This window comes from Malurus melanocephalus, unplaced genomic scaffold (genome assembly GCF_030028575.1).
Source record: "Malurus melanocephalus ecotype Western Australia unplaced genomic scaffold, MMel_1.1 scaffold_824, whole genome shotgun sequence".
NCBI classification, from domain to species: Eukaryota; Metazoa; Chordata; class Aves; order Passeriformes; family Maluridae; genus Malurus; species Malurus melanocephalus.
Window position 1 is genome coordinate 67,639 of NW_026624056.1, and position 6,843 is coordinate 74,481.

Sequence of the window (6,843 nt, forward strand, 5' to 3'; positions counted from 1 at the left end):
GCATTTTCAAAGTTTTTATGGATTTAAACTGTCCATTTGAAGATGGACTTCCCACTATTCTGTAGGCAAAGAACACAAAATAGAGACAAGTCCATATTTCCAGGCTCACAGGCAATTTTGTTTTGGTGGATCCCACATATTGAGGGACAATATTGAAATGTTTTCAGTCAAAAGATGACTCCAGACTAAGGGAAAACTGGACTCCCTTGCTGCCTGTCTCAGTAATTTCTGTGATTGATTATATATATCCTCATCTTAGTTTTACACTATTCTTAGTTTATTTCATTTGCAGCATTTCTGAGCCCTTTACTGATAATGATTTTATTCCCTTGTCTTCATTTTGTTTGGCAACAGCTAAGCTGGCAGCAAGCCCAAATCCTGGTAAATGACAAATCACTACCAGATGAAGCTGTGAGTTTTACACAGAGCATGTCCTCCAGCCATGGAATACTTTGAGGCCCAACAAAATTGCCAAACTGACTGACAAGCCAAGTTCAAGCTTACATGAAGGCCTGCCATTAACAGAAAACCAGAATAATTCTCCAAAGTGAATCAAGTAATTCGGCTAATGAAGCCYGAAAAAAGCTGAAGAATCAGAAGCAGAGATAGAAATGCAAATCCTTAGCAGGGCCCCTAGGCAGGGTTTARCACTTGCTGTCTCATCTTTTTCTTAGGAGCAAGAAAAGCCTTCTGTTCCCCAGGAAAGAAGGAAGTCACAAACTGAAATGATCCACGAGAAGCACTGAGCCCCCTTCCATCCTCCATGTCCAAGTTACAGTTCTGGAGCTGTACCAGGTCAGCTCCCTGCAGAACAGCTCAGAGCTGACATGGGCACAGAATGGGCACAGAATGGGCACAGAATGGGCACAGAATGGGCACAGAATGCTCCCCAGCAATCCAGCATGTGGGCCAGAGAGGAAAGCAACACTGGACAGAATTACTGCTGCTAACACCCATGATAAACCCTTCTCTGCAGACTGCATCCCCTCAGAGGGTCAGCAAAGTGGGGTGAATTGAGGATTGGGAGGAAGGATATTTCTCCTGGGTACCCTCCAAACAGGCCAACATTGCCTTTTTTCCAGGAGTCCTCCCTGCAGAGTCTTGTGAATGCAGCACCAAAGCCMCAAGGCACAAAATGCAGATGTTTTTCTGAACCTTGTTTCATCCTTCCCAGGCTGATGCTGCAGGACATTGCCTCCTGTTACCTAAAATTATCAGACAAGAACTGAGGCAAGCCACCTTGCAAAAATGCTTCCCCATCTTTTGTTAGATAGATGATTTTAGTGGCACTGTACCCTTGGAGGTCATGCAGAGAGGATTATTGCTTGCTCTAACAGTATAGACAGAGAGGCACGAATTTCTGTGCGTAGTGATTTTGTAGTAGATATAGAATGAAACAGTAGAGGTAGACCAACACTACTCTGAGTCATATAACATAGGCTGGACAGCACCTGGCTGTGCACATAGCCAAAAGAGATAAAGTGAAGCCTTCAGAGTCCTAAACACCCCTGAGGTGCACCCCTCCCACATTGTCATCATGGATGAAATACCCAAGCACTGAATATTGAAAAGTAACCTCAGAGGGCGAGGAAAAGACTCAATAACAAAGTGGTGTTTGGCTACAATCTTGTGTGCCCAGGTGTCACACGACAACACAAAGTCCCTGCAGCCTCTCCCCTGGGCCCCCTGGAGCAGCCCCCACAGTTACAGCCCAGTGTAAAACCAGGGCAGCACCACACCCCAAACACACGGCACAGGGGACCCCAGCTCTGCCACTGCAGCRAGCTGGAAATGAGAGCAGCTTCAAAGGGTTAAGTCCAGACAATACTTTCCGGTGCTGGGGGGTCAGACGCAGTCTGGGAGAGGCCTGTCAGCCTTCATTGGCCACAGGTAATGGTATAGGGTAATTTCTTCTGATAATGTCACCGGAAGAGGAAATCCTGCAGACTAAACTCATTAAGGTCTGGGGCGAACTCTGTGAGGGGCTCTTTCTGCAGGAAGAAGGACCGTAGGCTGGGTTTGTCTGAGTGGGAGAGCATCTCTTGTTGTATAAGTTGGAAAGCTCTCAGGGATTTCATATACCCTTCTTTAGCATATGCCAGCCTTAAAGCCCAAGTTTTCACTTCAAAGCCAAAACTCATCCCTCCTTCCAAAAAGCAGCCCCCCAAGGGAAAACAAAAACACCAAAGGGATGGGGCAGATTGATGCTCAAGAGCCAGTAATTTAGAATTTGAACAACTTTCATTCTTTCATTCTGTCACACTCTTCTATCAAGCAAACAAATAAGACTATATTGCTATAAGTGCTAGTTCCAGAGGTTTTGAATCAAGACTGATAATGCCTTGAAATTCAGACAGAAGGGCAGCATCAAGACAGGGATAACTAACGCTGTTATCCCTGCAAGACTCCTGAGGTACACACAGGGTTTAGCACAGGATTTATCCCCTCTTTGTGCATCCTCAGACTTGGAGCRAGTCCCTKGAGGCCCAGGCAGGAGGGAACACCWCAGGTGGGGCTGCCCRTGGGGTGAGCAGCCARTGCCCMCTGGGCACCCGTGCCAGGACCAGCYCTACCAGCCCTGCACCCCCAATAAACTGCACACCTGAGTGTCCAACACTTGGGCCCACACCTGCCCTCTGACCTTGAGATGCTGCCCTGCACATTGGCAACACATTTGGGAAAATGTGAAGTTCCTTCTCTTCTGAGAAGCACAGTGGGATAGCTTATCTTCTCAGCTCAACAGAAAAATGTCCTTGATTTCAGAAACAAGGCAGCCTGATCCCTGATCTTTATAAGAAAATATTTTGACAGTGCAACAGATGAAACTAGCTATAGCTAGGATGGCTGGCATTTTATCTGATAATCCTTCCAGAAGCAATTAACTTGAGAGTATCTGATAAAATTTGTTCAGTGTGTGTCTCCACTGTGGCAGTGTAGGGTGCAGCCCAGCTGGCACACAGCTCTGACCTGGCTGTCTGCCAAAGCTGTCATGCYTTGGGACAGTGACCTGGCCACAGTCCTCCCCTGCAAATGCTCAGCCATCCCACCCCTTCCTCCACAGCAAAATTGGATCCCACACCTCTTGAGAGACATGGGACTTGACACAGACAAAACTCAGTTAAGTGTAAGAGAACTTTGGCTTCATCCCAGAACAAAAAAAAAAATTGGGACTTTCCACCAACACCAATCAGAAAATTTCTGACAGACAAGTACTTGAAATTTTGGTTTGTCACATGTGAAAAAATTTAGGGAAAAATATGTCATTGTTGCAGAATGTTAGACCATGGGCACCCAGCATAGAAGGATGGTGCTTCAGTGACCCTGGAGGAGGTGAGAGCTCTTCTCTCCACCAGACCAATTTGGGARGAGCATCCTGACACACCTTGATGTGCACCTGGCTAGAGACTGACACAAACCCTGATGAATGCATTTTCTGGGAGCAGATGATCTCAACTGAGCTTCAAAATTATGGACTTTTTGCTTCCAGAAGCTGTTAACTCTTCTCTGAAAGTGAAGCAGAAGAAATCTCTTGTCTCTCATCCCCTGTGAGAAAATGAGAGATATTATGRCCAATGAAGCCACAAAGATGCACTTGGAGAGCAGACTGCCCTATCTTAATTACTCATGATATCAAAATGCAATTGGTGCTTACTCACCATGGGTAAAAGTCCATTTGCCAAACCATTCTGTCAGTTTGGCAAGCAAATCAGTGAACTGTGTCCCCTCAAGAAGTGTCATCACAGACACCGGTTACCACCTTACTGCAGGATGAGTCCTAACTWGTTCCTCTGTGTTCCAGAAGACGTATTCGTGGTTAGATGGGCACTGCACATTAGATATCTTCAAGTCTCTGCTGTACCAATCAACATTCTTAACCTATGTTCACTATTCATTCAACATGGGAAGGAGTCCTTCATTATACCAACAGCTTCTTTAGTCTTTAGATGCAATAGCTGTCTGGCTGGACTCTATTCTTCTTGTACAGATCATCTAGTCACACATTTCATAGCTTAATAGCACATTCATAGCTTCTAGCACTGAATAGAATCCATATGTTCTCCTCTTGTACCCCTGCAGAGATTTAGCTGTCTGAAATACTTACTATGGGATCATGCATGTCCCATCCTACACCAATATTTAGACATAAACCAGCATCATGGGAACATGGTGAGCGATCCACCATCAGTATAAAAAACACTGGTATGGACTGCAGAGTGGAATGCAGTGAAGACAGGGTAAATGTGATTTCCATTTCTGAATTCTCTGTGATTTTGTATCACAAGGAAGTGCTTGTGATTTTCACAGTAACAGTGGAAACATAGCAAAAAACATTGCAGCGTATAAGCAGTAAACAAGGYGCAGGGGAGCCATGTCTCCCACTCTGCTTGCAACCACCTGGGAGGCAAAAACAGGCAACCCTGATGATCTCACGGCTGCTGCTGGGACAAAGGCAGAGCAGGCAGGCGTACACAGAGCTGTCTCTCTGCTTGCCAAGATCCTGGCCTCCAGTCTGACTGATCTCTGCACTCTTTGAGCGGACAGGAGCACGGCAGCACCAGGGCTCCATTCTTGTGGCACTCTGGCTCAGCACGCTGAGCACGGGCCCACCGCATTCTTTGTTTCGTAAATCTCCCTCTCAATGCAATCAGGGACTGGTTGATGAGGATGTAAAGGTTTGGWTATTTATAAGACAGCAGTGGAATTGCAACAATATTAAAGTCTGTATAATCCTGGTGGTAAGTCAGTGTTTCACTAAATTCTAACTTTTCCATCAGACCTTCCTTCCCCGTGAGCTGGTGAAATAATTTTTCTCCTGCTCAAGCACCAATATTCAGATTGGTACCAAGGAACAGCAAAATATGAAACAGTGAAGTGCTGCTGTATGTAAACCTTTTTTTCTGGTAATCARCCAGGGCTGACTCATCTTTGAGTGTTTGCTTGTATATATTAAAACAAACAGTTGCCTTTAAAATCAGTGGTTCCTGCTGTCACTCTCTTATCCTCCTGCAGTCTCAARCTGAACCAATGAACAGAATATTATCTCAGATGACCAGTAAAAAAATCATTTTCTGTCAACTTTTGTTGTGCAGTATGAAGAGTACTGAGAGTGCATAATGAGAGCGCAGCATCTCCTGGGCTTCACAAATGGGATGAGCAGTTTTGTGTAGAGCAGGGGGATGAGCAAGAAAGACTGTGTTTTTAATATGCTGCTTAAGTAATCAGCCTCTTCAGTTACCTTTTTTTTTTTTTTTTACCTATGCTCAGTGAAACATATCCTTGTTTCATATCCCGAAAAAGCAAAAACATGATAGTTGGGGTGCTGCTGACTGCAGCAGGACTAGGACTGGATCCAGATTTCCACTAATTACAACCAAGGTACTGCAGAACAATGATTTTTCCTAAAGCCACCATATGAGCACAGATCAAAGATGTATTTTAAATCTTCACCAGTGTCTTTTCCTGTGTTTATGGGTTAGTTAAACTCAGAAAACAGCTCGAATCAGGCAGGTTGATAAAGGGAGTTGTGTTAAACTTAACATGACATTTCCCCAATCTTGTCCTCTGCCCAAAAGCAGAGGGACTGCTTTCAGGCACYAAACTCGATCAAAGATGTCTGAGCAGAAATGAAAACTGTTCAGACATTTCATTCTCTCCCAGAGCAACATCGCTCTGGCACCAGGTAAAATTTCTCTAATCACTTCTGTGAGCATCAGTCAAAAGTTAATTTTGCCATATCACTTAAAAATTATAAACAACAAGAAGAACAAGATTTCTTTTTTTCTCCTTAAAATACTGCACTTATTGCTACTTAAAAGCAACATCCTCTGCACTTTCCAAAGAAATTTGCTTTATGTCAGAGCATTACAGAAGCATTTTGTAAACACCAGTTACAAAACTGTAAATCTTGATTTACTTGTAGACACATGCAAACATTTCAGTAATAATAATWGTGGGCAGCAAACCAGGATCTCGTTTCTGGAGGCTCTCTATGTTTTTCAGCCCTGGTATGAATAAATCACCATTTTTTCATGAGCTCCCTTTTCAGTTTGCCTGCTTACTAAACAAACATCTCTAGCTAGTTAGTCCCAAATGTGCTCRATCTTTAACAGACTTTTTCATTTCAACACATACACTGAACACTGCATCAACATACAAAGTCAAAAATTGGCTGGGGAAAAATTTGAAAAATTAATCTCCCCTGAAACTTTGATTTTTCTCTGAAAAGCCTTTGCCGTTCAATGGAGAGGGGCGTTCCTCAAAAGCCGAGGCTGCCTGTGCCCTCCTCGGCGGGGTTTGCACCCAGCAGGGGATTTGGATCCCGAGGCAGGCATCTCCGAACCTCGCTCCGAGGGTCCTGCTGCTGGCTACCTCCCGTCTGAGCCAAATCCCGGCCGGCTCGAGTCCCTCGTCCCGGGAACAATGGCCAGTGCTGCCAGAAGCGGGCTGCTGCTGGGCTCTGCATCCCGGCCCCGGGGCTGCCCGCTCTCTCGGCCCGGCACAGCCCAGGTGAGCGGCCCCGGGCTGACCCGGAGCACCGCGCCCTGCACCTCTCGCCGGCGTTCTCCGCTCGTCCCTTCTCCACGCGTCTTTCCCCGTCACCTCTGGGCTCCATCTCCGCAGCCCCGGCAGCGATAGAGGCTCGGAGCGGGCTAATACGAGACCCTGGGCGGGCAGCGGTGCGGGAGCGGGGCCCTGTGAGGCCGTAGCGGTGCGGGCAGCTCACGGTGCGGGCAGCTCACGATGAGGACAGTTCACGGTGAGGACAGCTCACGGTGCGGGCAGTTCACGGTGCGGGCAGTTCACGGTGCGGGCAGTTCACGGTGAGGACAGTTCACGGTGAGG